The sequence below is a fragment of the Acipenser ruthenus genome, chromosome 42 (assembly GCF_902713425.1).
Source record: "Acipenser ruthenus chromosome 42, fAciRut3.2 maternal haplotype, whole genome shotgun sequence".
Lineage (NCBI taxonomy): Eukaryota > Metazoa > Chordata > Actinopteri > Acipenseriformes > Acipenseridae > Acipenser > Acipenser ruthenus.
The window spans coordinates 2,590,033-2,601,094 of NC_081230.1; the positions used below are offsets into that span (position 1 = coordinate 2,590,033).

Below are 11,062 nucleotides of genomic sequence, written 5' to 3' on the forward strand. Positions count from 1 at the left end.
AGGCCAGTGACAACTCTGAAAGACCTACAGCGTTCCATGGCTGAGACGAAAGAAACTGTCCATGTGTCAACAATAGCTCAGGTACTCCACAAATCTGGCCTGTATGGAAAAGTGGCAAGAAGGAAGCCATTTCTGAAAAAGGCCCATGTAAAATCCCGCTTGGAATTTGCAAAAAAGGATCATGCTATGGGGATGCTTTTCATCGGCAGGGACTGGGAAGCTTGTCAGGGTAGAGGGCAAAATGAATGGACAATGACCCCAAGCACACAGCCAAAGCGACACTGGAGTGGCTTAAAAACAAGAAAGCGAACATCCTAGAGTGGCCCAGTCAAAGCCCGGACTTGAATCAGATTGAGAATCAGTGGCAAGACTTGAAGATTGCTGTCCACCAACGATCCCCATCCAACTTGACAGAGCTTGAATAATTTTGCCAAGAAGAATGGGTGAATATTGCACGATCCAGATGTGCAAACCTGGTAGAAACTTACCCCAAAAGACTTACAGGTGCCAAAGGTGGTTCTACCAAGTATTGACTCAGGGGTGAATACTTATCTAACCAAGACATTTCAGTTTTTTTTTATTTTTCATTAACTGTTGTTTCACAATAAAAATTCTCTTGCCTCTTCAAAGTGTTGAGTAGGTTGTGTAAATCAAAGGAAAAAATCCCATTTAAATACATCAAGATTTCAGGTTGTAAACTTCCAAGGGGGGTGAATACTTTCTATAGGCACTGTAGCTCAGTGGTAGAGTGCATGCTTCACATGTATGAGGCCCTGGGTTCACTCTCCAGGTGGAATTCCTTTACTTAATATTACAATGAAATCACACTTTGTTGTTTATTAAAACACTCTTAACCCTAACCCACCACCTGGCCCTTTCTGGTTTCATTCATTCAATCTATCTATCTATCTACTGTATTGGTAAATAAGTGGAAATCTCCCAGTCTTTCAGTCAAGTCTGGTGCCCGACAGGGATGCCCTTTGTCCCTGTTACTTTTTGTCAGTTATTTAGAGATGCCTGGCAATTTTAGAAGCGAGGATCCATCCGAGGAATTGTAATCCCAGGGAGCAAGGGTACACAGGTGAAATGCTCCTTATATATGGATGACGTGTCTTGTTTCTGCAGTGACCAACTGTCTGTACAGTGATTGGTTTGGACAAGCTTGGGGGGGGTCATCAGTTAATATAGGGCTGGGTGAAAGCTGAAATGTGTGTTTTTTTTATGTGATTGCTGCATGGAGGACGAGGTGACCGAGCGGTAAAGGCGATGTATTGCACTGTACTCTGCACGCGCAGGTTTGAATCCCATCCCCGTCGTTTTCTGGCCTTGGTTCCGTCTACCTCAACTTTGCTGAGGATTGTGGTTGAGGAGTGACTTATTATTTACTTTTTGAGTCTGAACCTGTTTCTGTTTTTACCCCGATATCATCGTTGATAGCGGGGTGGATTATTGTTTTTCATTTGGATTATTTTGGGTATTTTTGTTTGTAAAAATAAAAGAGTATTTCTTTGGGAGAAACAGTTTGGACATTATATATCTGCTGTCCTGTCACACCTTAGCAGTCCATTTATTCAGCACGTCTCAGGTGCGTCAGGTCCAATTTATTTTCACACACGCTGTTTAAAAGTATTTTTTTCACAGTAAAACAGGTTTAAAAGGCACTGCATATCAACAGGACACTCAATACTGCACCTCCAGCCCCGCCCCACCCCTTGTTTGCTGTATTTTTCACATGCCTCTTCATAGTCGTGCATACCGATAAATCCTCTCCTGATCACTCGTTTTATCACCAAATTCTTCAATATTTCATATATAATGTCCAAACTGTTTCTCCCAAAGAAATACTCTTTTATAATGCGATCCAAGTCATTATTTTATTACTATAACATCACAAAAAGCTCTGCAATTAATGTCTGTGATATTCTTTGAGCGCTGGATGCAGAAGCAGCTATCTTGTTTGTTTATGTCCGTGTTATCTCTGTGGTGCCGGAGCTTTGTGTATTGCTCAGATACACCCCTTTTTTTCGGCTTCTCTTAGCTCCTATCAGTCTCACTATGCCATTGAAAGGTTTTCTCTGCTTTTTCTGCTTCATGTGCTTCATGTCTTTCTGATGAGGTGGGACAGGGTCCGACATAGGACCGCAAAGGGGTGACTAGAGAGTTCCATGGAGAGGAGCATTTACAAGTTCATTCCAATTTTTGGATGGCCTTTCCCCTCGGTGTAGGGCTTAACACGAGGTTAAAAGCAGAATGAGCACAATGTAAGAACAAAACAAAGTTTGCAAATGAGAGGAGGCCATTCGGCCCATCTTGCTCGTTTGGTTGTTAGTAGCTTATTGATCCCAGAACCTCATCAAGCAGCTTCTTGAAGGATCCCAGGGTGTCAGCTTCAACAACATTACTGGGGAATTGGTTCCAGACCCTCACAATTCTCTGTGTAAAAAAGTGCCTCCTATTTTCTGTTCTGAATGCCCCTTTATCTAATCCCCATTTGTGACCTCTGATCCTTGTTTCTTTTTTCAGGTCTAAAAAGTCCCTTGGGTCGACATTGTCAATACCTTTTAGAATTCTGAATGCTTGAATCAGATCACCGCATAGTCTAATTTGTTCAAGACTGAATAGATTCAATTCTTTGAGCCTGTCTGCATACGACATGCCTTTTAAACCTGGGATAATTCTGGTTGCTCTTCTTTGCACTCTTTCTAGAGCAGCAATATCCTTTTTGTAACGAGGAGACCAGAACTGAACACAATATTCTAGATGAGGTTTTACTAATGCATTGTAAAGTTTTAACATTACTTCCCTTGATTTAAATTCAACACTTCTCACAATATATCCGAGCATCTTGTTGACTTCCCCACATTGTCTAGATGACAACATTTCTTAGTCAACATAAACTCCTAGATCTTTTTCATAGATTCCTTCTTCAATTTCAGTATCTTCTATATGATATTTATAATGCACATTTTTATTGCCTGCATGCAGTACTTTACACTTTTCTCTATTAAATGTAATTTGCCATGTGTCTGAATGCTGTCTAGATCATTTTGAATGAACTTTGCTGCTGCAGCAGTGTTTGCTACTCCTATTTTTGTATCGTCTGCAAATTTAACAAGTTTGCTTACTATTCCAGAATCTAAATCATTAATGTAGATTACGAATAGCAGAGGACCTAATACTGATCCCTGTGGTACACCACTGGTTGCCTCGCTCCATTTTGAGGTTTCTCATCTAATTAATACTTTCTGTTTTCTACATGTTAACCGCTCCCTAATCCATGTGCATGTATTTCTGTGAATCCCTACTACGTTAATTTTATTAACTAATCTTTTTAGAAGGTGGTATGCATTTAACTTTGGGAGAAGAAGTAAAAGAAGCACTGCTGGGATTCGAACCAAGGATTTCCTGTTTACAAGGCAGGTGCTTTCACCAACTAAGCCACAATGCCTCACACTTGCCATCTGCTCGGTGTGCTAAACTGAAGGGCTACAAAACTGTCCCAGGACACGGTGGCCAGCAAGATTATTTTGTTTTGACAGCTTTCCTCAATTTTTCTGACATCATCTCCCAGTGCTCCAAGTGTTGCACTTGTCTTTTGTGTGGTACTTGTACGGCAGGACACTGCGGTTGTGATTTGGAGGCTCACCAGGAGCTGCTTTTTCAAAACTTGTAATCTGGATACAAATTATCTGGATTTGTAATCCTATATTTTGTGACCGAGATTACTTTTTAAAATGCTGGACATTTTAATCGCAATTCTTAATATGGATAATTCAGCAGTGACATTTTCTGAACAAACGGATCAAAACGATCCAGATTACAAGTGTTAAAAAACCGGCTCCTGGAGCATATCTCTTTTGCGTCTCCCTCTTGTCCTGTTATTCTGATTGATTTAGCTTCAATGACAACATTAATCGTGTGAAATGTTGAAGATAAGAAGACTTTTTTTGTAATGGTATGCCTAATAGTTAGATGGATAGAGAGAAGGAGAGAGTTAAAAAAAATTATATTTATTTTTTGAAATCAAAATATAGATAGAGAGAGAAAACATATATAAATATATTTATAATTCTGAATCAAAAGTTAGATAGAGATTAATAAAATAAATAATTACATTTATAAATCAAAAGATAGATAGATTGATTGAATGAATGAAAGCAGAAAGGGCTGGGTTTTATAAGAGTGTTTTTAATAAACAACAAAGTGTGATTTCATGGAAGGGTGGGGTAAAGAAATACCACCTGGAGATGCCGGGGATTGAACCCGGGGCCTCATACATGCGAAGCATGCGCTCTACCACTGAGCTACATCCCCTGTTGTCGTTGAGAACTTGAACTCTTGAAGTCTTGAACTGGATGCGAGCAGTGATCGGGTGCCAGTGGAGTGAGCGGTAGTCTAGACGGGAGAGTACCAGGGCCTGGACCAGGAGCTGGGTGGTGTAGTTGGTGAGGAAGGGTCAGATTCTTCGTATGTTGCTCTGGAAAAATCGGCAAGTGCGTGCCAGAGTGGAGATGTGCTGGGAATTAGAGAGGAGGGGGCCCAGGGATCGGGTGTAGAGAGAGAACAGAAGAGGACCGAAGACTGACCCTTGGGGGACTCCTGTTGAGAGAGGGCGAGGTGAGGAGGTTACTCCACACCAGTTTACCTGGTAAGTGCGGTTGGAGAGGTAGGCGGAGAACCAGGCCAGAGCAGTGCCAGAGATTCCCAGGTCAGCGAGAGAGGATAGTAGAATAGAGTGATCGACAGTATCAAAGGCAGCAGAGAGGTCGAGGAGAATTAGGACAGAGGAGATAGAGGCAGCTCGGGCAGTTTAGTGAGTTAGTGACAGACAGAAGGGCGGTTTCAGTGGAGTCAGCAGAGCAGAAGCCAGATTGTTGAGAGTGGTTGGACAGGAAAGCAGAGAGCTGGCGGTGTACAGCCCACTCGAGGGTTTTGGAGAGGAAGGGTAGGAGGGAGACAGGATGGTAGCTCTGGAGGGAGGTGGGGTTGAGGGTAGGTTTTTTGAGAAGGGGTTAAACACAGGTGGTGTCAGCAGTGGCACGCTGTCATAGAATTAATCCATGCCATGAACAAGAAGGGTCATTACACTGGTGCCCTGTCACAGGCACGCTGTCATAGAATTAATCCATGCCATGAACAACAAGGGTCATTACACTGGTGCCCTGTCACAGGCATGCTGTCATAGAATTAATCCATGCCATGAACAAGAAGGGTCATTACACTGGTGCCCTGTCACAGGCACGCTGTCATAGAATTAATCCATGCCGTGAACAAGAAGGGTCATTACACTGGTGCCCTGTCACAGGCACGCTGTCATAGAATTAATCCATGCCATGAACAAGAAAGGTCATTACACTGGTGCCCTGTCACAGGCACGCTGTCATAGAATTAATCCATGCCATGAACAAGAAGGGTCATTACACTGGTGCCCTGTCACAGGCACGCTGTCATAGAATTAATCCATGCCGTGAACAACAAGGGTCATTACACTGGTGCCCTGTCACAGGCACGCTGTCATAGAATTAATCCATGCCGTGAACAAGAAGGGTCATTACACTGGTGCCCTGTCACAGGCACGCTGTCATAGAATTAATCCATGCCGTGAGCTAGGGAGAGGCCGAATGCCAGCACAGCAAACTCGTAAACGCTTCCTTGAAAAGAGAAGCGGAGATACTTTCTGTGCTCTGGACGAATGGGAACGTGAAAGTACTTGTCCTGTAAGTCCACGGTGGTGAACCAGTCACCCGGCCAGATGGACTGGAGAATGTGACGCTGCTTCAGCATTTGGAGCCCATTGGGGCTACAATGGGGCCTAGACAGAGTCCAGGGCTGCCGATGCCTGTTTTGCCAAGAGCTCCAGGACCTGGACCATCTGGGCCTTGAGGTCCATAATGTCCCTCACCTGCTTGGAATGCTTCACCCTTCTCGTCTGCGGAGATGGGGAGCGACTGCGAGAGGCATGCACATCGGAGATGCCAAGCAGGGGGTCCTGGGACATGTCATGGTAGAGGGGCTCTGGGGTTCCAAGAGCCGCAGACGGTCCGGCCATAGACGTGGAGCTCGCCCTCGTGGCCCTCTCCAAGCGAGCTTCTTTCACCCTGGGCTGGAAAGCCTCACAGATGCTGCAGGCCACGTCCCTCTCGAGGGCCAAGGTGACATGTTGGACACCAAAGCACCACGCACAGAGGGTATGTTGCGGGATATTAGCATTGCAGGCCATGCAGGGTGGAACCCCGACTTGCCTGACATGGCTCTGGTGTTGTGCTGGTGTTGTGCATGGGCCGTGCACTAAACACCTCTTACACTGCGCTCAAGCACTGATTACACCGTGTAACAATTTTTTTTTTTTTTTTGGTTCCTGGGTAGTAAGTGTTATTTCCTAATTGCTTATGCCTCAAAAGTATAGAAAATGGCTATTATTCCCCACAAACTTTGCTTTTGTGACCAGGACAGTGATATTTTGAAATTTACCTAGTTTCCAGAACATTCCAGATAGATTCAGTGCTGAGTAAACTTGGAGTAACTTCTAGAACTTTCTAGAACTTTCCAGTAATATAAATAGTAGTATAAATACAGGGGCCTTAAGCCCACCAGTTCAGTTTAGTTCCAGCTGCCTAAGTGGATACATATCTGCATTTTTCTGAGATGGCATCAAGAGGCTACAAGCATCCGGCAGACGCATTTTGCTATGTCTGCGGCCAATTTATCAAGCCAAGAGCGAAAAAGTACTCCGTGGAAGCATCTGCTAAGATGTGTGAGGCCTACAAGGCATATTTCGGCATGCCTGTCGGGGATCAAGACAAACCCTGGGCACCTCATTTCACCTGCGAGCACTGCAAAAAAACTCTGGAAGGTAAGATGGACAATTGTTGCTCGGAATTTTATGTTATAAAATTTGTTAAAATTTTTAAAATTGTAAAAGTTTTTCATTTTAAAATGTTTTACAATTTTCAATGTTATTGAAAAAATATATCATATATGAAAAATGTTGCGAGAATCTTACACATTAGTCATGGGTGAAATAAATGTATTTTTGTAGGATGGTACAGAGGGGAAAAGAGAGCCATGAAGTTCGCTATCCCAAGAATTTGGCGGGAACCCACTGACCACTCAAGCAACTGCTACTTCTGCATGGTGGACCCTTCCAAACGTCGGACTGGCAAGAATGCACCTGCTATCACGTATCCGGACCTTCCTTCATCCATCGCCCCGGTGCCATATTGCCATGAGCTCCCCGTACCCACTCCTCCGGAGAGAGAGCAGCCGTCTTTAGAAGAGAGCAGCAAGTCAGAGAGCGAGGAAGACGTTGTAGATCCAAATGACAATTTCTGAGGTGGAGCTGAGGAGAGAAACCCATATTACCCCAACCAAAAAGACTACTCACTTCTAAATCTTTTGTAGTCATTTTTGTATTACTTTAGTAGAAATACATGTTAATTTGGATTCATATGTTGTTTTTTTCTGACTTTATGTGAACGAAAAGACACAAATTCGCCTGTTTTCTCATTGGAAATAGGTACATTTCAAAATATCACTGTCCTGGTCACAAAAGAAAAGTTTGTGGGGAATAATAGCCATTTTCTATACTTTTGAGGCATAAGCAATTAGGAAATAACACTTACTACCCAGGAACAAAAATTGTGTTACATAGTGTTACCATGGGCACCTGGTGCACCGCGTACCGTGCAGCACCGTATGCCTGTGCACTAGTGTGGCAGTAGTACCAAGCACCGTGTGCACCGTTGTGGCAGGATGACAGAGGTTTGAGGCTCAGAGACAGTGGAAGGGGCAAAATAATGATCTTTATTCAACAAAAAAATAATCAAATAAAGAGGCACAAGGGCCCAAACAAAAGGTTTAAACAAAATACAGACATGTAGGCTGGGCATTAGCCTTCACTACAGTTTCTTTCTCCAAAATTAAACAGCACAGCACAGCACAGCACACCGACAAACAACCTCACCCAAAAACTCCTCTCTCTAACAAAGGGTTTCAGCTGTCTTTTATAGTCTGTGGCTGGAGCCCAATTAACTAATAATTAACAATTAAACACTTAAGGCTCCAGCCACATTCTCACATGTATTTTACATGGAGGAATTTAACCCCCTCCCTGCCAATCCAAAACAAACCAAGAATCACAAAAACATAATGAAAACAGTAAAAATAACAACAACAACAAAACACAAATTTATAGGGGCGAGCTGGCACCCCATCACAACCGTATACTGTGCAGCTCTCTGATATAGAGAGCTCAGCGATACCTACGGAATGGGCAGGTATATCCCATACGTAATGTCATTGGTGGTCATCTTCAAATTGAACGGGAACCAAAAAACTGCCTCAGTTCTGTTGCCACACAAACCTCATGATCATGACTGTAATGATGGTGCGAGTTCAGTTGTTTGTTTAAACAGGGAGCGCACTCACTTCAGTGAGAAGATGTGTGTGTGACAAACAACCATTACGACTGCAGGTTGTAAATACGGTTGTCGAGTGAACCGTGTGTGTGTACCAGGCCTTGGACGCTAACTAAAACAATGGAGGATCTAACTATCAAGCAGGGACAGCTGCTTGCCCAGCTGTAACAAAGTTACCATGCAGCCTCGCAGGGTTACACAGACTGGCAACAAATAAAATCACAGATACAAAGTTTCCCTGTCTCATACAATGCTGCTTACTCTCTTACTTTCCCTCTTACATTTGGCTTCCATGATAACCACACGTCAGCTACCCGAACTCCTATACTCAATGAGGCAAACACACTAACGTCCTTTATACTAGAGAGTAATTAATTCATTGATTAATTATTAGATCAAACACACCTGTTTGGCAATTTACTAGTTTGGGAGAGTGATGGAGAGAAAAGAACGTAAGTATGCACAGCAGTGACACCCAGTGGTTGAAATTAAGAATTCCATATATATATATATATATATATATATATATATATATATATATATATATATATATATATATATAAGCATTTTAATAAATAGTTGAAAATTCATTATGCATTTAACAGTATAAGTTATGTTGATATAAAAAGTTTCAATAGTAAAGATAAGACCAGTTCCTCCTCAGTGTAAAGAACAACCACTAGATGGCGCTATTATTTTCTGGTGTATAATAATGTAAGGACATCCGATTGACAGTCCCAGTAGCGTGCTTGTCACACATGTCTTACACTACATACCTGACCAGAGTAGAGTAACCCTAACAGCAACACTGCCCTTTTATTTGTACATGATATTGCTGCAGTTAGGAACCCTGTGCACCCACAACCAATAGTGAGCATGTTTGTATTTATTACATTTTATGTGTTGGAGGTTTGCACGTTTTTTTCATAGACAGCCTGTCACGCGCCGGCCACATTTTAAGCTTCCATTGCTTGTTGTTTCTTCTGGTCTGTTGTGATATATACCATGGCTAGAGCACATGGCAATGTGTGAAAGCATGGTAAAGCTGTGTGTGAAAGGCATGGCAAACTGCACTTCGTTGTGAGGATCTCGTGGATGCGTTTTTTTTAAAACCCTAGTTGCCCAAGGACTGTATCTGCTAAACACAAAGCTTTAGCAGAAGTAAGGACACTGAAAATGTATAAACTGGCCTGGAGGGTTTTGGCATTGTCTTATCAACTACTGTTTTAATTTTTCTTTTTGTTAATTTGCCAAATGATGAGGTTTAGTTATATCCTTTTGTAATAAAAGCATTAACCTTTTTTCTAACAGGAACAGTAAGTAGTACAGAACTCCACCAAGCTAGTCATTCGTAACATGCATGTCGCATGGTCATATAGGATACAATACACCACACAGCTCCTCATTGTACTTAGTAGTTTCCAATAAATAGTACATGTACATCCTCATTCCTGAATGTGCAGCACTTTATAGAACAAAGTCCAATCTATAAAAGAGGTCCAGACATTTCTTACAGATGTAAATGTATGGACTGTGTACATTAACTTCAGAGGGAGGCTGGTTTTGTATTGATCACAATCAATAAGCAAAGGATTAACTATGCATTGTAAAATTTCAAATTGAATTACTGTATGCTTGAAATCTTTTTTTTTTTTTTTACTGTTAAATAGCATTGGTGGTAAATTCCACCCGAATTCCTCTGAACTGCCTTATTGAGTCTGTGTAATATTAGCAGGTACCTTGGCTTGGCACTTACTTTTACCTTCTCAATCAGGAGCTGTCTTTCTTGACTAGAACAACAGGTGTTTCTTCCCAAGGCCCCTGCCCTCTGCTTTCCAGGAGCCAGGCTTGTTAAAATGTCAGGACGTATTAAGTGACTGATGGTGTAAGAGCCTAAAGGGCTTATATGAATTATTCCCACTAGATAACATCAGAGCAACAAGGTCCAATCAGACATGTCTACACCTATCAGGAATGGATAAGCACTGCACCAGAGCAGCAAGGTCCAATCAGACATGTCTACACCTATCAGGAATGGATAAGCACTGCACCAGAGCAGCAAGGTCCAATCAGACATGTCTACACCTATCAGGAATGGATAAGCACTGCACCAGACCAGCAAGGTCCAATCAGACATGTCTACACCTATCAGGAATGGATAAGCACTGCACCAGAGCAGCAAGGTCCAATCAGACATGTCCACACCTATCAGGAATGGATACGCACTGCACCAGAGCAGCAAGGTCCAATCAGACATGTCCACACCTATCAGGAATGGATACGCACTGCACCAGAGCAGCAAGGTCCAATCAGACATGTCTACACCTATCAGGAATGGATAAGCACTGCACCAGAGCAGCAAGGTCCAATCAGACATGTCTACACCTATCAGGAATGGATAAGCACTGCACCAGACCAGCAAGGTCCAATCAGACATGTCTACACCTATCAGGAATGGATAAGCACTGCACCAGAGCAGCAAGGTCCAATCAGACATGTCCACACCTATCAGGAATGGATAAGCACTGCACCAGACCAGCAAGGTCCAATCAGACATGTCCACACCTATCAGGAATGGATAAGCACTGCACCAGAGCAGCAAGGTCCAATCAGACATGTCCACACCTATCAGGAATGGATACGCA

At 42.8% G+C, this 11,062-nt stretch overlaps 1 non-coding gene across 1 annotated transcript; it reads right to left on the reverse strand.

Moving 5' to 3' along the window:
• Positions 1 to 4,242: 4,242 nt before the first annotated feature.
• On the reverse strand, positions 4,243 to 4,314 carry trnaa-cgc (transfer RNA alanine (anticodon CGC)). Its single transcript has one exon. It is a non-coding gene; the product is annotated as a tRNA-Ala (tRNA).
• Between the last annotated feature and the right edge of the window lie 6,748 nt (positions 4,315 to 11,062).